This window comes from Pinus tabuliformis, chromosome Q (assembly GCF_031772625.1).
Source record: "Pinus tabuliformis cultivar Carrire ecotype Pingquan chromosome Q, CPIR1, whole genome shotgun sequence".
NCBI classification, from domain to species: domain Eukaryota; kingdom Viridiplantae; phylum Streptophyta; class Pinopsida; order Pinales; family Pinaceae; genus Pinus; species Pinus tabuliformis.
Genome location: NC_142296.1, coordinates 573,720,908 through 573,743,853, shown reverse-complemented (window position 1 = coordinate 573,743,853; position 22,946 = coordinate 573,720,908).

The window sequence follows — 22,946 nt, the reverse complement described above, 5'->3', positions numbered from 1 at the left end:
TCCTAATGAAGCATTGGGGTCCCATAGATTCATGTTTGGAAGGGCCAAGTTGTGTAAATATAACTATGATAACTTGGCCTTATCTTCTACTTAGTTGTTGTCACACAAAGCCATGAATCGATGGTAATTTTGAAATGGAATGGTGCCCCTTTAGGCCAAGGTGTTAATTTGGAACTGCAACCATTGATCCTTAAGATATAAGGCATATGACTTCGCAGGTTGCCTACATTATAAGGCTTCTACTGCCCAGTTGGCCATGCAGACCATCTGGGCGTCTTTTTCTTGCAACTATTGTTTTAAACCCTGTATCTTTTTTGCTGCCTGAGATTCTTGTTCTTGCAGCAGTTTTATGAGAATCTCCACATTAGCTTGTAGCTCTACCTCCTTCTGTTGTTTCACAGTTGCATCCTTGTCCGCTGGTGGTCCTTCTTGCTGTTGTTGCTCCCTTAAAATGGACGGGCTACCTTCCCATCCTGTAGCTGCAACTATTTCCTTAGCATCTCATTCTCCTCCTGCAATTAGGCTCTTTTGTAGCTTTTTGCATGCCTGACCATGACCAGTTCTCCTCTTAACTCTTTTAACTGCTCCTCCATGTGGCCTATGTCCTCAATTACCTTAGATTTGGCAATTTTCATCCATGTGTGTGTTCTAATTCTCTCCCATTCCAATGCAAAGAAGGGTGTCACATAAAATTTCTGTGGGATGATTTTCCCACCCTCTAATAGGTTGTAGTATGAGCCCAAGCTAGGCTGAGGGCTTGGTTCCAGTATCTTCTTGGTCTTTTCCTTTCTCTGTGATGATTTGGCTACCTTTTGCTCCAATTTCTCGATCTCTTTTAACTTAGCCAGTGTTTCCTGTAGAGATGTCTCAGCTTCCTGTAGAGCTGTCTTTGAGTCCATCATCCTAATTCTCTCTCTCCAGGTGGAGGTTTTTGGGCTTCTTCATTCGTAGGTGATAGACATCTTTGAAGGAGGCTCCTCTTTTGGTTTAGTTGTTTTGTCCTCAATGAAAATTTGCTCCTTTGACTCTAGCTGGGGTCTTCTCACTTTTATCCTTGTGTTTCCCCTTGCTTTAAAGTACATGGAGGTTTGCCTCTTTCTCTTCCCTTTTTGTTTTGGAGGTGTGCTTAAGGCAACAAGCACAGCTGCTGCCTCCCTTGCCAATATCATAGGTTATTTCTCCTCTTGTTCTCCTTTTTCTTTGCTTCCTGTAGAAATCCCTGTGTCAATTGTTTATGTTTTTGTTGTTGATACTTCAGGGTGTGTCTTTTCCTTTTGTTTCTGTGTGCCTGCTTTGGCTGTGGCAACCTTCATTTGGGCTTTTTCGGCCTTCTCTGTTCTACTCTGCATCGTCTTTTCCCTTGGTGTTTTTGCTATTGTTTCTTCCTTTGTCTTAGGCTTAGCAATCTAGCCCATTTCCCCTTTTTCTTTCTGTTCTTTCTGTGCTTGAGTGTCCTATGTTCCTTCATCATTGTTTTTCTCACCTTCTTCAATGTGTTCTCCCCCCTCACTACTAGATGAAGTGATGTCTTTGGCTAGAATTCTGATATTGTCATCCTTGGACATGTTTCGGATGATCTCCCAAGATATGGGGACAATGTAGGTGTGTAAAGCATCTTCCACCAATAGTTTGATGCAGAAAATTGGGAAACTCAGTGCAATATGTAGGCAAACGTTTTACATCCAATACATAGGTAGATTTTTCCTCTAATTTTCCATTATGATGCTATTCAATTTACCACCTTGCACAAACACATCATGCATAGAGTATTTTTTCGAGCCTACCTCGTTTGGAGCTTCAAATTCGACAAAAAAATCCCAGGTCCTCCTGCTTCGAAAAGCTGTGCAGGTTTTCCTGTAGAACCGTTCCTGTAGAAGGCCCCTGGTTCCTGTAGAATGTCACTGTGTTGTTGAGCGAGCCTTATACATAGGAGATTTTCAAAAACAAGTAGAAAAATTGGTGGAGAATGACTGGTTAACAGTTTTTGGAAGTGGAGGATGCATACTCTAGTTGAGGATGTTGCAACTGCAAGATGAACAGAAGGTGGTGTAAGTTTCAGCTGGGCATCTTTTAGCTATGGCATGATTCATGGTGAGGGGATGAGGTGGCTGGACCAGACCGTTGGTTTGACGTCATAGCCATAATGTCTCAGCGTGTTTTTGACCGCCATCACCTCCTCTATTTTGTTATCCACTGCCATCACTACCACTCCCGGCGATTTCTCCCTGAATGGACACTCCACATGTGCTAGCTGCACATCTCGTCAGCAATTTTGAATGTAACAGGGCTCATTTGGATCCCGCGAGGATATGTAACTGGCTGAGGGTGGCCAGCTGACTGGCCACTGATTCCACTCAATCCGAACTATTCCCATAGGCATGCAACTTTTAAAATATAATTTATGCAATTGACGAATGAGTTTAGGCACTTACCTATGTGATCATAGCTGTGTTATGCAAACTTCAGGTCTTGGAACCACTCCTTCGTTTGCTGTCACGACATGCATGGTTTTTGGAACACATTCCTTCATTTGCTGTCGCTGCATGCACAGGTTTTTCTTGTCTTTGGTTGTTGCTGATATTATCACATTCAAGGAGAGGCCTTTGCATGTCTCCTTTGTTGTTTTCGGCTGTCCCTGTCTCTACAGTATGTCTTCCAGAGGGATCAGCTGCTACAGGATTCCTGTAAGATGTCCTGTAGCTACTTCTCCTCCTGGAATGCAATACTAGAATGAGCAGGGCTATACTGTTGACGAGGGGTTCGGCTGATGAGGCGTCCAGATGGAGATTGATAGGTATGGTGAGTGAGACACTACTACTTGATTTGTCACTAGAAGTTCTTGCTGGCAGTATGAAGAAAACAAGGTTTTTTGAGTGACTATGTAGGAACAAATAATAGGATGAGTGCAATGGAGGTGTAAAAGAGATGAAAAAGGGTGACATACAGTGATGGACATAAACAGGGATGTTTGAAGCTCTCATAGGCGAATTCCCAACCTTCAATTCTCTTTTGAGATCAATTTTGTTCCTTTGTGGGTTCTACAGGACCTTCTTGTAGAAGACACAGAACTTCCTGTAGAAGACACAGAACTTCCTGTAGAAGGTGAAATCTTGGCCTGAATGAGATCAAATCTTAGGAAAGGGGAGTGGTCATGGAGGAATGGTTTGTGAGGGATGCTTGCAGCCTAGTGCTAACCTCTATCATTATGTTGTGCGATCATCCTATCCTGCAACATCCTTCCTACAACCTGCAATTAGTTCAACAGAAGTCAGGTTTATTTTTCCGTGTTTTTTTTTTTTTTTGAGATAGTCAGGGCGCCTCCAAGAGGTTTTCACCCTCACTGCCTGCCCTAGGCACCTCCATGAGGTTTTCACCCAAGGATCTTTTATTCTTTTCCTTTTTTTTTTTGGTGCTCAGAATTTGGATGGGGTGGAGACAGGGGCCTGCTCCAGTACCAGTGCTGATTTATCCAGAGTTTCAATGAACTCTTGCTTGGAAAGGGGCTTCCTATAGTTCTTCAAATGATGCCCATTGACGAGCATGGGGATGTCTTCTTCATCAATGGTCCTGATAAGTACTGAACCATTGTCATTACATTTCTCCATTGTATATGGTCCCAGCCATCTTGTCCTCAGCTTCCCTTTGAAATCCTTGTATCTTGAATCATATAATAGTGCCCAATCTCCTAGTGGAAATTGCTTCTCTTTAAGGTGCCAGTCATGCCATATTTTTCTTTGAAGTTGCATCACCTCTGAGTGGAGCAGGGCCTACATTCTTTATTCATCCAGTCCATTCAGCTGAAGTGGTCTTTCCTATTGTGCATGGTTGAGATCTAGGACCAGTTGAGCTGCCAACCTTAATGCATTGTATTCAAATTATATGGATAGCAAAGCCTTCTTCCTATAGACCAACTCATAAGGTGTGAAACCTATTGTAGTTTTCCAAGGGGTGTTGTAGGCCCAAGTAGCCTCAACCAAGTGATCTGCCCAATCCTTTCTACTGCTACTCACCACTTTAGTCAAGATCTGTTCTAGAGCCTTGTTAGTGACTTCCACCTGCTCATTTGCTTGCAGATGATAAGGGGTGGAAGTTTTGTGCTTAATCTTGTGATGAGCAAGTAGGTATTCAACTAGTTTAGAGGTAAACTAGCTTCCTTGATCTGTGACTAATTCTCTTATGTAGAAAAACTTATAGAAGATATTTTTCCTCAAAAACTCAGCCACTTTTTCTTCTGTTGCTACCTTGATTGCCTTTGTTTTTTTCCACTTTGTCAGGTAGTTCGTACACGCAATGATGTAAGAATTTTTTCTTGAAGGAGGGTTGATAGGACCCATAAATTCCATGCCCCACTTCTCAAATGGCTCGAAATTCACCTGAGGTTGGAGGGGAATATCCCCTGGAGTCAGTTTCCCCATCCTTTGACATCGGTCACATTGGCTAATGTATCTTCTAACATCTTGATGAAGAGTGGGCCAATAGTATCCTACTTTGAAAGCGGTTCTTTTTGTTGCAAAGTGGCCTCCACAGGGTCTATCATGATAGGTCAGGAGGATGTCAAAAAATTCCTCCTCCCTGACACAACGCCTCAAAATCTGATCTTGGCCAAGTTTGAACAGGTTGCCCCCAATCCAAGTGAATGGGGCACTTTTCCTCACGATCTTGCTCTTCCCTTTTGAGGATAGGTGTGGCGGGAATTGTGTTGAAACCAAGTAATTTTCTATATCAGCAAACCATGGCGAGAATACTGAAATAGAAAACCATGGAAAGGTTTTAAATGACAAAATATATGGCATATGGTAGCTTCTCTTCAACTTGTCTAAGGTTGCTCCTATAGATTTGTTCGAGGCGTCTGTGTGAATGTGGAAAGGTAGGGCCCAGTCTGGACCTCTCAAGATTGGGGTAGTTACCAGCTTATCCTTCAACACATCTAGAGCCTCCTGACAACTATTGGTCCGTATAAACTCAACATATTCCCCAAAATACCAAACAAGGGAGAGGCTAGCTTACTAAAATGTTTAATGAACCTTCTATAATATCCCGCTAAGACTAAAAAACGTTGAACATCACGTACCTTTTGAGGAGGTGGAACCCTTTGGATGATAGCAATCTTGTTGGGATCCACCTGTAATCCTTGCTGAGAAATTGTATGACCTAGCATGGTCCATTCAGTCATCAAGAATTCACATTTTTCAGGACTTAGGGATAGGTTCATTTCAACACACTTGGTTAAAACTTTTCCCAGGTTAGTCACTGCTTCTTGGAAGTTGGACCCATAACGAGTAAAGTCATCCATATAGATTTCCACCAAATCATGAACTAGCTCAGCGAATATGCTCAGTACTGCTCTCTAGAAAGTGGCACGAACGTTGCATAACCTAAAGGGGAGGACCCGGTAGGCAAATGTACCCCATGGACAAGTGAAAGTGGTCTTATCTTGGTCTTCCAAGCTGATTTTGATCTGATTATACCTGCTAAACCCATCTAGGAAGGAAAAGAACTTTTTCCCTGCCAGGCCATCTAACACTTGATCTATGAAAGGAAAAGGGAAATGGTCCTTCTTGGTAGCTTTGTTGAGTTCTTGATAATCTACACAAATTATCCACTTCCCATTTTTCTTGGGCACAAGCACTAGAGGAGAAACCCACTCGCTGTCAGAGATGGTTTAGATGAATCCTACATCCAATAACTTTTGCAATTGTTCTTTGACGATGTCCTTAAGGGTTGGATTCAGTCTCCTCTAAGGGCGCCTAACTGGTTTACAATCCTCTTTAATGTAAATGTGATGGGTACAAACTGAAGGGTGGACTCCCTTCATCGCTTTGTAGCTCCAAGCAAAAGCATCCAAATGGCGGTTCAATAAGCTACACAGCTCCTTCTCTTGAGAGGGAGATAGGGATGAGTTGATCTTGAAGGTTCTTTCAGGTCCAAATTCCACATTCCTAACTCAGGAAGAGGTCAAATCAGCCACAGAGAGATCCACTAAAGCACTGGCTTGGGTGTCTCCTACCAACTATTCTAATGGTAGCACATTGGGAGGTGGATTTTCGATTAAATTCTCAATAAGGTCATCCTCGATTTCAGGATCCCCCCTGGTGGCTTCCATGGTGCACACATGTGTAGAGTAGACTTCATCCTCATCTCCCTCCTCCAACCAGAGAGGTAAGTCATGTTCGAGGAAAGGTTGGGTAGGAGATATAGGACTAGATGTTTGGACATTGGCCCATTCTTAATGGTCATGCTCCTAGCTCGACAACTGATGTAAGAATTTGTAGTAGCTAACCAAGGCCTTCCCAAAATGTGGGGGTATCCAGTGAGTTTTTCCTTTGGCTGAAGGACAAAGAAGTCCACAGGGTATTCCCAAGAATCAATGGAGACCATGGCATCTTCCACAATCCCTTTGGGAGTCACGGTGGAGCGGTCTGCTAACTACATTACTGTCGAGGTCTTTCTCAGGGAACTTTGAAGGTTAAGTTTGAGCATAGTGTCCCTGGTCATCACATTAATGGAAACCCCTAGATCAATTAGGGTGTGGGGGATAATGGTGCCATTGATGTGGACATCAACTACAGGACTCCCAGGGTCCAAATATTTTGGATAGATTACTTGTCCCAACATAAGATCGGACAACTGTCCTATGACATTGATAGTTGGGGCATCTCTCTTGTGCCTGCCTGGGTGCCTAAAACACTTCTCTTTGATCAAATTTTTGTAGATTGGTACATCTTTGATGGCCTGGAGAAGTGGTATTTTTACACACAACTGTTTAAGTTCTCCTATAAGTTCAATCTCTTCTGGGTTTGGTTGTGTGTTTCCAATTAGTCTCTTAGGAAACAGTGGAATGGCTTTGGGTTCACTTTCCTATTCCTCTACTTCATCCTCCTTAGGAGGAGGTTGGCTATCTGGGAGGACCTTCCCAGATCATAGGTTGATCTCTTGAATCTCCATAGCATAGGTAGGGCATGTTGTCTCTCCAGTATATACCTGATGGGCCTGTCTGTTGTTGGGGTTTGGGTTCGGTTGAGCAGGTATCTAGGGTTGTCTTGGAGGAGCAGGAGGTAATGGTTGTGGAGGAAAAATGGTAGGAGGAGAGTTGTACTAGGGCCTCCACCGGTGTTGTGGTGCATTCCACTGAGGTTGTTGCTGAACATGAGAATGAAATGAATGACCAGCAGGTTGAGTATGGTATTAAGGTGGATATGACCAAGGAGGGGGTGCGGACTAGGAAGGATGTGTAAGGGGACCCCAAGAAGGTATATGAGCGGATTTGTTTGGGTTGTAATATGTTTGGTATGTCCCTTGCATCCCCTGCTGGTAAGGTCTGGATCCATGTGCCCTCCTTTGGTTGAGGAAGTAGAGTGGTTCAGTGCCTCCTTCAGCCCCTTGGTACACAACTTTAAGTCTAGGTAAGGTTGGGCACTGGTTCGTAGGGTGGTCTTCCTCACAAACGAAACATACCTCTACTGAGTGAAATGGAAACTTGTTCTTAGGATGCTTCCTCGTGCATCTGGGACAAAAGATAGCCAAAGCCCTCTGAGCTTCCTCTTTCTTTTGTTGGATTCGCAAAGTATCCAGTTGCATGGCAATGGTTTGTCTCACCTCACTTTTAAGGTCTTCCATCTGATCTGTAAACTCATGTTTGGAGAAGGTGGCACTAGCTAAAAGTGGATTCCCCATACCTCTTTTTCAGGCTGCCCTAGAATGGTTTCTAAACACAATTTTTATGTCATCATAAGGTAGTTGGTAGATGTCTCCTCCAACTAGTAAATGGAGGGCATCTAGAAGGTCTTCAAGGACTCCTCGAAGTAGAACCAGCTTCAGAGATTCTGGGTCAAGTGTGCACCTGGCCCTTTTATAGCTGAGTTGGAACCTTTCTTCATAGTCTTCCAAAGACTCATCACTTCCCATGGTTATTCGAAAGATTTCTCCCTTATTTTCCTTTGACCTACAGTAGTCTCGATATTTGTTGTTAAAGGCTTGCTGCATTTGAGCCCAAGTTGTGATATTGTTTCTAGGTAACCCCATGAACCAATGTAGTGTTGCATCCTTGAGGGTAGAGGGAAAGAGTTTCAACTTTTTGTCGTCTTCTGCATAGTCATAAGTTCGACAAAGGATAGCAAACTCAAAAAAGAAGGTATCAGGGTCTTCAGTGGTCAATCCATGGAAGTGAGGTAAGGGCGAGGGACTTATGTTTTTCATTTTTGTGTCCCCATTTGTCTCTCGGATTGGAAAGGCACCTTCTATTCTCTCCTCATTCCCTATACCATTCCTGTGTTCAGCCATGGTCTCAAGAGGAACATTTTCTTGCTCTTCTTCTGTTATAGGATCTTCGTATATCTCTAGAGGTTCATCTATAGGTTCTTCTGGATCACTGCCACTGAAGAAGAGAGAAGGATGACTTAGGGATGTGGTGGGTGTGTTGGGTAAGAATTTTCCTATATGGTCTATGTTCCTACGATGCATGAAATGAAATATTTTTGGTTGATTTTTGCTTTTTTCTGCTTGTACCTGCAAAACTGAAATAGATTGAACTGTAACTAACTAAAATCTATCTTGCTGAAATGAAAATGCTGAATTGAAATGAAAGCAGGAAAGGACTAATCCATACTACTGAAATGAAATTGTAGAAAGGAAATGCTAAGCTACGCTTGCGGAATTGAAATGATAATTTACGCTTGCGGAATTGAAATGCTAATTTACGCTTGTGGAATTGAAATGCTAATTTATGCTTGCGGAATTGAAATTGTAGAATAGAAATGATAATTTACACTTGCATAATTGAAATGCTAGTCTAGGAAAGCAGGAAATGTCTAATCTACTTTTGCATAAATCAAATTGCAGAATGGAAATGAAACAATTACTCTACTTTTGCTGAAATAAACTACTTAGCAGAAGGTTGTAGTAGAAAATAGAAGAAAAGCAGCAACCACAAATACTCTGACGCTTCCCTGGAAACAGCGCCAAAAACATGTTGGGCTCCAGTATTGCAACAATGATGCTGCAACTCCTAGGACTCCCTTCTTTACTTTTATCAACCCGGTAGTTTGTAACAAACTTGGAAGCAACGGTGTTGTATGAACAAGTACTAGCTCTTGTCGTAGGCTGTCAGTTGATCAGCTAGCACAAGTCTGCTAGGAGCTCAAGCCAACTTCTATGAGCTCTTAGAAGAAGCTTTTAACTATGATGGATGAAAGCTAACTCAAAGGAGGCTAATCTACTTGCAGAAAGTAGCTAAAAGCTCAAAGGAAATGCAAACCCTAGCAAACCCTAGTTTTACCGATTAACCCTACTGGTGCAAGAAAAGAGATGAAAGTTGCAGAAATGGATGCCATTTACTCTTGGAAAGCTGGAATGCATGTGACTAAGCTAATTCTGAAGGAAAATATGGAAAAAACATCTTTTTGTATTTTTCGAGTAATTTTGCAGGATTATTATGCATGTGCTTAAACTAGGTCTAACTGTGCAAGGGTTTATTGGCGAAAGGAAATGGAGTGGGTGCTTGTAAGAGGTTGGGAAGGTGATAAGAGGGCCTAAGGGGTCCCTAGCACCCTTCCAGGGAGTTTCACAGTGATAAGATCTCGAGAAATTTCTCACGTGATCTTCTAGAGGAAGTCTATAGGGATTCTACAGGAAGAGACGAGAGAGGATTTTTTAGGGTTGACGGAGAAAAACAGGTGGGAAAGTGGAAACAAAGGTTGGTTGAGGTTGTGAAGAGGTATAGGACCTAGTAAATGAGGCTAGGGAGTGATGAAGACGGTGGCATTTGTTGTAGGATGGAGGGAGGAATGTTGCACAAAAATGAAGAAATTAGGTCAACCTGGAAAAGTGCAGTGAATGAAGGGAAGGAATCTAGAATATGGGGTTGGAGCAGGTGGTGTGAGGAAGGAAGGATAGGCAGGGATGGATTACTGGTGATCTGCACACTATTTCTCCAAACTAATCAAAGAAAGACTGAAAAAATCAGAGATCTATCTACTTTGACCTATTCTGACCTAAAAACTAGAAATCATGATGGACAGAAGTTTATTGGCAGAAAATCATGTAATACAACTATGAAAACCGAGCAAGAATAGATCTAAATATCTAAGCACAACTGGTATCAACTTTTCCATCTAAAAATCCAACACTTGCAATTGCATTGAAAGGAAAAACATTGTTTTTGTGGCAGCAAGTATGCCTTGGTCTTAACTCATGGTCCCAAGGAGGGAGAGATGAGATCAAGGGTTTCTTGATGGCCCTTTTTGAATATTTTTTCTGTATTCAAACTATAAAATAAACTTGAAGCATGAAAAACTATTTAAATCATCAAAATCAACCTAAGTAACAAAACAAGATGTTAATCTAAGTAGCAGGAATTATTCTAGGAATGTAGCAAAAACATATAAAAGTACACAAAGGAGGTACTGGCACTTGGATTGGGTCCAACCCCAAGATCTATAGCCTCCTAAAAAAAGCTCAGAGCTGATGCAAAGTGAAACTGATCTCCATTACTCAAAAAATAACCATGTCATAAAAAGGTTTACAGCAAAAGCTCGAAAATTAGCTGAAAGGTAGAGCAACACTAAAGTGCAAAAATACAATTGTTCAAAAGCTAAACTATGAAGGTTGGAAGCCTTCCTACTTATGCACTACGAGGACCTCCAACGGCCCTCCTCACTTGAAGGGGATTGGCTGCTAAAAATTGAAAGTAATCAGCCACTTCACAAAAGCTACTCAGCTGCCCTTGGGGATCATCATCGGTGGGCTGTTGAACTCCCAGCTGATGGAGGAGAACTCGAGGAAGGGGCCATTTAATGCAGGAGACACCCTTTCTACAAATCCTGTTATGAAACCAGCTCAAGAAAGAGATAAAAAAGATAGATCAACGCCTTAAAATTCAGCCTCTTCGATGGGGCAACCTCCTTTACATTACATAAATGAACAATTTTGGGATGATACAAATAAAAAGACCTCCTTTCTATATATAGGAGTCTAAGGGGTCATAACATAATTAGATCCGACATAAAAATAATAATGTAAGGGCACAATAATAACAATATGTGCACTACAGGGGTACATCAATATAATAAGTGGGTTGTACTAATAACAATAAGGGGTTACACTAGTAGTATAGGGGCCCAACATGCCCCTCTCCTTCAAAAAGCATTGTCCTCAATGCTTGAGTAGTTCTTGATGCTTCTGTATAAAATTCTTGTCCTCCCATGTGGAATCTTCAGTAGGTAAGTTCTTCCACTTGATGAGATACACTAAAATTGATTGATTTTGTAGTTGTCGGGTTCTTGTTTCTGTGACAGCTCCAGGTTGCAATATGATTTTTTCTTCATCTTTAAATTTTGGAAATATTGTTTGAATTGGGATCTTTTGCAACTTTTGAATAAGTGGCCATACTTCTTCATCCTTCTTCCATTCATCCCCTGCTTCATTTATCCAATTTGGTTGGATAATAGAAATAGCACAAAACAATGCTTCCACATCCTCATCCTTGAAGAGTCTTCCCATTCGGTAAGTGTTACAGGGAAAAGTGTCTATGTAGAACTGTTAATCCCACTGAGGTGTGGTAGCTACCGTAGAAACAAACAAAGTAAAGCTAGTTTCAGTTTTCCTTTATGAAGTATAGATGAGAGAAGAATAAAGGAGACCAACCTCTGTCTTGTGCTTAGCTCCTAGTTCGATTCCTGTCTCTTCTGATAGTCCTTTGCTACTTGCTTCCTTGTACACCCAGCTCCACAGAGTACCTACTGAATCAAAGTATCATAACACTATACAAGAACATGGATCTATTATCATAAACAATCTAGGATCAGATGTAAATTCACCATACAAATGCATGAAACATAAACGACACAAGAGCATGGAGGAAAACTTGAATAGATTTTATTGATCATCAAGAAAGAGCCAAGACAGTTACAACCAGTTGTTCTGAACCAGCATCATCCTCTCAGCAAGTAAGCCCTTCTTCACCTCATGCAATGCTTAGATCACCCAACACTATGATGTTGCCTCAAGAAACCAACAGCAATTCCTTACAAGATGCAAAATTCCAGCCCCCAGATCTCTAGGATGAGGGATCCATATATAGATATCTGTAAGGGACATGAGTCAGCTTATGATTTGATTAGTGTCTTCCCTATGATAGTTCTTACTTCCACTTGGAGATTGATGATCTCTTACTCATCCTTGGTCGAATTTAGAGAGGCAAGTGTCACAGGAGAAGTTTCTGGAAGATTCCATGCCTCTCCACCTCGCGGATTGACACTGCCATTTGTCACTTCTCACCCATCGCACCCCATAGAAGGGCTTTTTGAAATGCAATGCACCCACAAAGTGTACTTAGGTGAGATGAAACACACTTTTCCTATGGACATGTGAAATGATCCTCTTCTGACTAGTTCTGAGTGGTTTTTCATGGAGAACTTCTGGGAGAAGTTGTAATCAGTTGATCTTGTTCCTTTAGGGGTTGCAAAAACACTTTTAGGGACTTAGGAGCGCTTGGTTTATGGACATTTTATGCTTGGGGTTGAAGTGCCCAAGAATGTCTATAACAGTTGCCCCAAAAAGCATGAGGTCGTTAATCTTTTTTGATGTCGGGTGAAATGCTTTATCATGAGGATCCGAAGTTCTTTCAAGTTGGGAGGAGGCCTGTAATAAGATACAATACAATACATTATCTTCGTAATATTTTCATTATCTAGCTGAGGCGGGCATTCCCATGCTCAACTTTATAAATTCATTTTCATGTACATAGGAGAGAAAATCGTCTGAGTGTAGACTGATGATTCTGGTAGAGCCATCATCCCTTTGATTGGATGATTATCTCTGCAGCAATGATGTACATTTGATGTCTTTATCTCCCTGAATATATATTGCAGTCCAGATGGATGAAACTAGATCCAGGGTCTTCAATCTCATTCGATCTTTACTCGAAGTACAAGTCGATCCATGTGAGAGATGTTCTGGAGTCGAACATGGAAAGGCATCGCCTGATTACCAGCCAATGATGTAAGCTGTTAACAGGCATGAGAGGAATCACCGATAATGATAATGACCCTTAAGGTACTAAAGTACAATTCACATGGTGTGAATAAAGGACATGGCGTTGAACACCACGCAAAATGTTTTAGTTGAAGGCCATTGATGTAAACCTGTCGCCAAAAGTGAGAAACTTGCCATTGAGGCATGCAAGATCCAAAGTACTGAACGGGGTGTCCCTAGATCGACTTCTTAGATAATGAGCTGATGTCGACAAGCAGCGATCCATCATAGGAGGGCCTTAATGAATCCCACATCAGTGACATGGAACAGAGCAAATGATTTTAATGGAGGTGAAAATGATCTGGTGATATAAGGTTCAGGGTGGCGGTCATGAAAGAATGGAGCGTAAATGTATTGCAGCGGGTGAGACACAGGTGAATTCTCTGAGTGACTTCTCTTGAACATATCGGTGACACTGACATGATGGATTGGTAACATTAACCCCAGATGTGGATGGTGTGATGGGACCATGGTGATGTGACCGGTGAATGAAACAACCCAACACGACTTGGATGCAGAGTGAAAGTGTCATGTTCAAGAGCGACTTGCTACCAACAAAGTTTCTTCAAGTTTTCTTCCCAATTTTTCCCCAGTCATTTCTGACCAATACCTCTTTCTTTTTGTCATGCTTGAGGAGGATAACATATGATTTTTCTATAATTTCCCTTTGGGCAAACCCATCGCTATGTTTTAACGAGCCTAGCGATAGTGAAACTCGTTCTTGTCTACTATGGACAAGTTTATCGCTATTAGGTTTTAACGAGTTTAACGACAAAGATAACTTGGTCCTTTTCAATTTTAGAGAGTCTGAAAAGGGACGTAAAGGAAACTCCAAAATTCCTTTTTCGTCATCTAATCCCTTAAGTCCGAAAAAGTATAAAACAATACAAAAGGGATGAATTTTAGATACTTTTAACGAGCCGAACAAAACAAGCGCTCGATCTTTTTGTGTAATAATCCCTCAGGTCCAAAAAGATTAAAATCTAAAGGAGGGATAACACTTCCGGTCCCTTTAATGAGCTAGAGAGGCCAATGGCTCAGTAATCTTTTCATATTTTACGAGTCAGTTGAAAAGAGCTTAAAGGAGACTCATCTTTGAGGAACGAGTGATAAAATTGGGTAGCAGCTGATTCCAGGTAAGGTTTGGAATTTTCCAATCACGATAGTGTTACAAGGATGGATAGCGGGATCACTCTTCGCATCTGTTCCTCAAAAGGGGTAAACAATCAAATGGAGGTGAATGATCGACCGATACAGAGTGGAGGTGATGATGGGAACACGACCAAGGCTTTAAAGGCTGAAGTATTACATTCACAATGATTATTTACCGGGAATTGGTTCATTTTTTATTGAGCTTAAACGCTGGGGGAAACATTTGCTCATTGCTTATGTTTATTTTTTATTGAGCATGAAGTCCGCGTTAAAACTGCTCGATACAAAAGTCATTTCTTGACTTTACCATAAATATCTTTGTTCTTTCAAAGATTGTACTGCATTTTCAATCGCTTCATCAAAATAGTTAGAAATAAACAATATATATGTTTGAAAAATGAGTTAGAACACTAATATTTTACTCGAATTATGCAAAAAGTAATTTAAAAGTGCTTTTACCTCTCATTTTACCATTTCATTTGAATTTTGGCTTGTTGGAGCTTTGGAGGTGCTTTCCCCCCTTGATTTTCATCAGTTGATTCTGGGAGATTCTGTGGACGATTCTCGGCGCCATCTGGACTAGGTAGGATCTAAACCTGAGCTCTTTCATTTCATCCCTTCCATTTTGTATTCTGAGCCCGATTTCTCATTTTTCTGAGCCTCTGGGGTTTGAAAAACTCGCCCTGGCTTTATCGCACCCTTTATGTATCGAAAGGTGCATTGGATGTTAACCTGTCTACTGGCTAACTAACATGCAATGCACCCAGAACACTACTGTAGGTGCGATGAGCGCAAGGAAGAAAATTTATGCATAGGTTTTGATGGAAATTTTGTCTGTTTCTCACCAAATCAGGATCTAACTCTTCTCTTGTTTGTTTTCAGAGATTTTTGGAGCAAGATGACTATTACTATGCGAGAACGTGAGCATGAAGAAGAGGACATGCTTGCTTTACATGATCCGGTTACAGTAAACGTACTGCGGAACTGTGGCTTGCTGAAGTTTTTCCGCATTTCTAGCATGAGACAACAAATCAACTTGCTGCAGTATTTGCTCAATGCTTGGGATCCTACCAGCCAAGTGTTCCAGATTAGGGGCAAATCCATCCCCTTGACTGTAGTGGACATCTATTTTTTGACCGGCTTATCGAGGCGGGGTGCCCCCATCTCTTTATTAGGTTCGGCCTGAGGAGGTGAATCTGTGAGAGATTATGTTCGCAGGTATTGCAGAGAGGGATCTCAGCCGAGTAAAGACGGCAAGATCATCATCTGAGATGTCACTGACAGGTCCTTGAGGACTATTCTGTTCACTTTTGGTAGGATGGCTAGTGGTCCAGCTCTTCATGTGGCCAACCGATCTTATATACAGTACGCCTTAGAATGTCTCCAATCGAAGGTGTTCAACTGGTGTGACGCAATACTCCTTGTGATGAAAGAACATTTGACCAAGGTGAAGAGCGGGAGACTGAAGAACTTTGGATATGGTTCTATCTTGACCGCCTTCACCTTGGAAAAGATACCACTGATGCAGCCACAGTATATTGCACTCAGTTTACCTCTGTCGACTGAACCACGTATGCAGAGATGGGTCGACCATATGTCTAGGCATGCTAGTCAATCTCAGATTTCCTTTTCTGATACCTTCTTTGGGTGGTTTGATCGTAAGGAGATGGTTTATTCCGAGTATCCATATGCTGGTATGGACTTCCGGGGTGACCCAGATTTAGTACTGCCGGCTGGCGAACAGTGGGGTGCCATTGGTAAATTCTTTGACGATATTACTGTGTATCGTTTTTCTTTTATAATGTCCTTGTGCTTTCTCCTGTCAAGACTAATCAAAACTCATGTGTTCATGCAGATGTTGATCCTGTTCGGCCAGTAGTATGCCTGAGAGTGCCAGCTGCCACCCCAGCAGGAGAGGCTGTTGGAAGGGCTATCCTTCACGACCTCGATGTGGCTGAGACTCTCACAACATTACATGATCAGGTTGAGGGCCTCACTCTCGGTATTCCAGATGTGAGGACTGATGAGCTACCTTTGAGGTTGCAGCGGCATACTACTGTTGTGCCAAGACGATGGACTAGGCTCTTATGCCTAATCGCACAGGCTGTGACTTGTTATCATGAGCATCATTAGATTAGGGTGCCCACTAGCATTTTGAGTTTTGGGTCATTTGACCAATTTTGTCTTGGTTAAATAACATTATGTGTAATCCATAAACAGTTATATATATATTTTTGATTTTCGAAGTTTTATTTTGGTTAAGTTGCATGATCCTGATGCAAATATTGATGAGATGCTTCTTTTTATAAATGTTGCAAATGTCTATCTAACACATAATTTGCCAATGAGCTAGTTAATGTGTTTAAGCTCCTGGAAATATGCTGATATTGAATAAAATAAAATTTCCTTTCCAAAATCTTAACGCTTAGGAACATGTAATAAATAGCTAGATTTCGGATAGAGTAGATACCAGTGAGTTGTAGTATGACGAGTTGTGAGTCTAGCCTGACAATCAGTCGGCATATTCCATTTGTGATGGAATCAGAGAGAAGTTCTATCAACGCGCTATATTCAACGATGTTATTCATTGATTGACCAATACATACCCCTCTGAAACTTACTAACTCGCTGCTTGGATCAAAAATGGCCCAGGCCGCGGAAGATAAGTTCCGCGAACTACAACTCGCTCCGTCAGCATATCCAACACATGACTCCAATAGGTCTGACATCTGCAATAAATGTAAAAGGTGGATTACTTGACCAAAACAAATACTTTAGTGAAAACGAAAACATAACAAAAGCATATAGGTTACTATACTGAATCACGCATAGTAACGCTTAAGGTACAACCCGTTACGAGGTTGTGCCAGTGGAATCCCGTCATAATCCATTAACTCGTAAGCTCCTTTTGCGAACACTCACTTAACAATATAGGCACCCATCTATAAAGAATTGAATTTACTTGCCCCCAATTTATCGGATTCTTGGTCATAAAGCAAGACCAAGTCACCTTCTAAGAAGGCACAGGGTTTGACATTCTTGTCGAACTACGCCTTGACTCATTTCTTATGGGCTTCATTAGCCAAAGCGGCATCACGACGGGTTTCATCCAATTGGATTAGTTCCAGGAAATGAGCCTCCTCTTCTGAAGTCCCGGGGAGAAGGTCAATTGCGAGTTTGAGGGATGAGATTTCACACTGGATTAGTAAGACTGCTTCTAGGCCATACACCAGTTAGAAAGGTGTAAACCCAGTCGCATTCCTTACCGATGTTTGGTAAGCCCACAAGGCTAAGTACAGGATTAGGTGACAACTTCTTTTGTGAACTCCAATCATCCTTTGCAGCATGCGCTTCAGGACCTTCTTGATTGCTTCAACTTGTCCGTTGGCTTGTGGGTAATATGGAGTAGAGCTGTCATGAGGCAACCCTAATTTGGTAGCTAATTCGACCATCATCTGATTGCGAAAATGTGATCCATGATCTGTGACGATAGCTTGTGGGACGCTGAATCTGGCGACTACATGATAGAAAAAGAAGAGGGCAGTTGTTTCACCAGTATTATCTAATGTAGGCATCGCCTCGGCCCATTTAGTAAAATAGTCAACTGCGACTATGATATACCCATGCCCCCCCGTCGAGGTGGGGTTACATGTCATGAAATCGATGCCCCATTTGGAGAATGGTCCAACAACAACTATTAGCTGCAGAGGTGCGGGTGGTCTTATGGTTTTGCTATCAAAAATTTGACAGGCATGGCAACTTCTGACTGCGGCTATGCAATCTTTGAACATTATTGGCCAAAAGTATCCTGCTCGTAAATTATTTTGCGCTATAGCGTAACTGGATTGATGCCCCCCACACGCGCCTGAATGGAAATCATTCAGGACTTTTTCAGCCTCCTCATGGGTGAGGCACCTGTGTAGAACTGTATCGACACCACGACGGTAAAGTGTATCACCGACGATCATGTAGTCTTTTGATTGGTATTGAATACGTTTTTGTTCGTAGCGGGAGGTATTGGGCCTATATTTTTGGGTTTGGAGATAAATGATTATATCCCCATACCATAGATTACTTGAAGATATCAGAAACAAATTTTCGTCCACGATCGTTTCTTCGAATGTTTCATCGTTGGACGACGATGGGAAATCGCATAATAATTCTGCAAAAACCAGAGCTTTCTTTGACTTGGATTTTACAAATTCCAGATCAAACTCTTGTAGAATTGCTATCCATTTCGAATATTTGCCCCCTAGCAACTGTCACGACAATATATAGGTCATGGGGTTGCAATCTGACAGAATGCTAGTTTTTCGAAAGAAGACATAGTGTCAAAATCTCTGTATCACTTGAACAGCTGCAAGCGCTATCTTTTCAACATAAGAATATTTGCTTTCTATATCATTTTAGTTCTTACTTAAATAATATATAGGATTTTCAATTCCGTTGTCTTCTTGAACTAAAACCATTGCGATGGTTGTATCCGTTGCAGCCAGATATAGGTTAAAGTATTTTTGATAATCAGGAGCATACATTAATGATGCTTTCATTAGGGATTCTTTCAAAGCATCAAAGGAAGCTTGCGCAACCTGATCCCAAACAAAGGGCACTTCCTTTTTCAATAGACGAGTATAACCTTTATCAAGTTCGGCATAATTTGGAATGAACCTCCTCAGAAAGTTTGCTTTCCCTTGGAGTTTCTGAATATGAAGCAAATTCGAAGGTGGAGGAAAATTTATGATTGCCTGAACCTTACATGGGTCGAGACGAATCCCGTCTTTCGAGACTACAAAGCCAAGTAAATGACTAGAACTGACACAGAACACACATTTGTGTGGATTGAGTCGTATCTTGTAGTGTCGGCAACGTAGAAATATCGCTCTTAAATGCTGCAGATGATCAGTCTGCCTTCGCGAATGAGCTGGAAGGTTGTCAAGATACAGTTGAACGATGTTTTTGATGTCATGGAAGGCATAATTCATTGCCCTCTGAAATGTTGCCCCTGCGTTCTTTAAACCAAAGCGTAATTTTCAATATGCGAATGTGCCCCATGGACAAATAAATGCAGTCTTTGACTGGTCCTGTGGGCGGATATTTATTTGATTATACCCAGAGAATCCATCCATAAATGAAAAGAATTCACATCCGGCGCGTTCATCAATTATCTGGTCAATGAAGGGTGTAGGGTAGTTGTCTTTTGGACAAGCTTGATTTGCATCCCTATAATCGACGCACACTCTAATCATTCCTTGTTTTTTCATAACAGGGACAATATGCGATACCCAATCGGTTAGAGGAATTGGGTAAATGGAACCAGCATGGAGAAGTTTTTCAACTTCTACCTTGATGGAAACGGCTTTCTTGGGGTGCACCTGCCGTAGCCGTTTTCGTACTGGTTTGACATCTGGATACATCTTGATTTCGTGTTCAATGATACTCGAGTCAATGCCTGGAATTTCATTATATGACCAAGCAAAGACATCATTGAATTCGAAAAAAAAACGTTATATATTTCAAGTTCTGAAGGAGAACAACATTTTCCAACATAAATATTCTCTACAACGTCTGTTTTGGTCGAGATATTTATGGAGATAGTCTCTTCAATGTTGGACAAGTTTTGCTCAGAATCCACCGTGTTTACAGTATTTGATAGAAAATCAAAAACTGAAGGATGATAAAGGTCATCAGGAGTATCTTCTTCACAATCCGGAAGAAGGGAATGATGGTGGTATTCCCATGGTTCCCCTTCAATTACCATTGGTTGAACAATTCCTTCGTCGGTGACATGCACTCGCGACCAATGATCTGAAGGGGTGCCATATTCCTTAGACCTACCTATCCAAACACTTGATGAGCGTTGATTTGGGTTTGCCTCCCATGCTAGAAACATTGATTGCTACAATATCTCTGTTGGGCTTGGAGGCAATACCTGCGCATGATCCATGTTGATATCGTTTTTTGAGATATTTTTAATTGAATATATCATATTGCAGGTTCCTACCAATGCTACTTCCGCCAGATTGATTGGAGGCAGAAGGGCAAAAGTTCCCATTAATATAGGGTCTTTTAGTAGGCCTACTCTGATATTTTGAAGCGAATGCGGGCTTCCATGGATCATTGGAATGCTTCCTGTAACTTGAAAACCATTCGGGAGGAAAGTTTGTTGATCGACAATTGTAATCCCTCCTTGAAATGGGAATGCAATCTTCCTAAAATAGGTTGACACAACCGCTGCCACAGCATATATCCACGGTCTTCCCAGTAGGATGTTGTAATCGAGGTCTACGTCGATTACTTCGACATCTATTTCTATTGTTTTCCCTCCTAGTTCGACCTTCAAGTCACATAGAATACCATATGGGGTATATGTTCATCCATCAAATGCTTTTAATGTCGTCAAAGATCGCGACAAGGTTGGAGATCCTAAAGTTTTCCAGCAACTCATCGACATAATACATGTAGATGCCCCCTCATCAATAATTGTTCGATGAACAATTTTGTTGAGGGCTTTCACTTGAACGAGGAAAGCTAGTTGAGCTGGAAACTGAGGATTGTATCCTTTATGATTAAAGGATACAAGATTGGAATCCTTTGGGTCTATCCCACCGATGGCTGATAATAAAGCCTGCTTTTGGGATGGGCAATTTTGTAGTACCTCAAGTGTCGACATAACGGATGGTGATTGGGCCAGATATTCCACTATATTATAATGTTGTACTGCTCTAGCACGAGGATTAAATGTCGACTTGTGTACTACTCCCTTTGGCGGTTTTATTGTCAACTCAGGAATTATGGGCGGCGCAACTTCTGTCGAAGTTGTTGTCGAACTACTAGGTTGATATTTATCCTTGTTTTTCGACAGTTGTGGATTCCCATAATCTTTATTCCTTGTAGATATCAAAGCATCATTTTGCTGTTTGGAAACCGACAACATTAGCACTTGAGACAGGGAAGCATTTCCACTATCAACCAGATTTGTTCCTGGATTTGGAAACGGATCAATTAATACTGCTGAGGTTTTTGAATTCTTGAAGAATTTTTTAAGCTCAGCTCTGTGTGGACAATCTCCTGTGCAATGATCCTCATCACATATAAAGCATGGATTTTTTGGTGTCCTATTTCCAGGAGGGTTTGTAGAAGATTTTTCAGGTGATGATTCTTCCTGTTTTTTCTTCTTCCCTTTGCTTTTCTTCTTGCCCCCTGGTTGTTTGGTTTCTTTGCCTTTATTTTGACTGGAAATCTTATGGGCCTTTTTAGAAGTAGCCTTTGTCGATTTCATGTCTGTTGCGCCAATCACACCATCGCCGGCATGAGAGTCATTGTTTGATTTAGGAGGAGGAGGGACTGAGAATTCCGGTCTAGGAGCATCAGGTATTTTATCGTAGAGCGTGCCAGACTGAGTGTAAATCAAGTCCAAATATTGTGCGCGAGCGATAACCTGCTCTTCGGTGACAACTCCCCCTTTTGCCACATCTTCTGTGATGGAAGGCAATAATGACTTAACAAACCATTCAACTAAAAGATGGTTAGGAACATACGTTTCTACAATTCTACGACGACGTCGCCACTCATGTATATGATCAGATATATGAGTGGCCGTTGTTTGTTTGAAATTGGTAAGAAGTTCCATTCTCATTTCGTACCTTATCGGTAACTAAAAATGGGTTAGAAAGGTTGTGGCTAGGGTACTGAAGTTGTCAAACAAAGCTCTGGGCAATTCGATATACCATTTTGCTGCCGGACTAGTTAACGTCCTTTGAAAAAGGTGAAGCCTAATCAAATCATCGTTTAGGGTGTTTGATGAACACCACAGATGAAAGGTCCTCACATGATTCGACAGATGTTCACCTGCATTTCCATTAAATTTAGGAATATCTAATGGAATTTTAGGTGAAATCGCTGGCCACCAAGGGGCGTAAGCGATTGGATCATTTGTTAACCAATTTAAATCAGGTAACTCTAAAGTTGCCATGAAAGGTAACTGTTGATTTAGGTTAGGTGAGGCATACCCAGGATAAGATGGAATCACTTGAGAAGTTGGTCTTTGCATACCAACATAATGCATTTGATGCTGGTAGCTTTGGTAAGGTTGGTGGGCATGACCATTGTAGAATGGTTGATTTTTATCGTTTTGAATATACGGCTGCCCACTATTTGCAAAGATTTGTTGCTTATATCTTTGGTATACTTGTTGGAATTGCGGTTCTTGGTATTGCACTAGCCATGGTTGTGAAGCCATGTGTTGTTGCCCGATACTAACTGTTTGACCAAGATGAGGGGTAATTGTACCCGTTTGAACCTGTGCCATTCCACCAGTCAGCGATTGTGGTTGAGTTGCATGGTCAAGAGGCTGTTGCATTACAACTTGCGAAACCTGAGGTTCGCATACAACAGGAAGCGCTTGTACTTGCGACACCGTCACAATAGCTGGTGTAATTGGTATACTTGACATAGGTAAACATTATTGCATCGAATATACAACTCTTGGTTCTTGAGGTAGTATCAGTACCCAAATACTAGATGTAATTCCCGCATAACCTGAATTTTGTTGTGAACTCCCGTATGGCTGTCCTCCCAGAGGGGACAATGAAAGGGTATACTACCCCCCTTACGGCAGTAATTCGGTACTTACAGGAATGAATTTCCCTTGAGGACCGGACTGCCCAAATTGACATCCAAAAGGATCAGTTTGTTGAGACTCAACATAAGAGTTTCTGGATACTATTCCGGATGAACAAACAGGAACGGACCATACCGTGGAAATA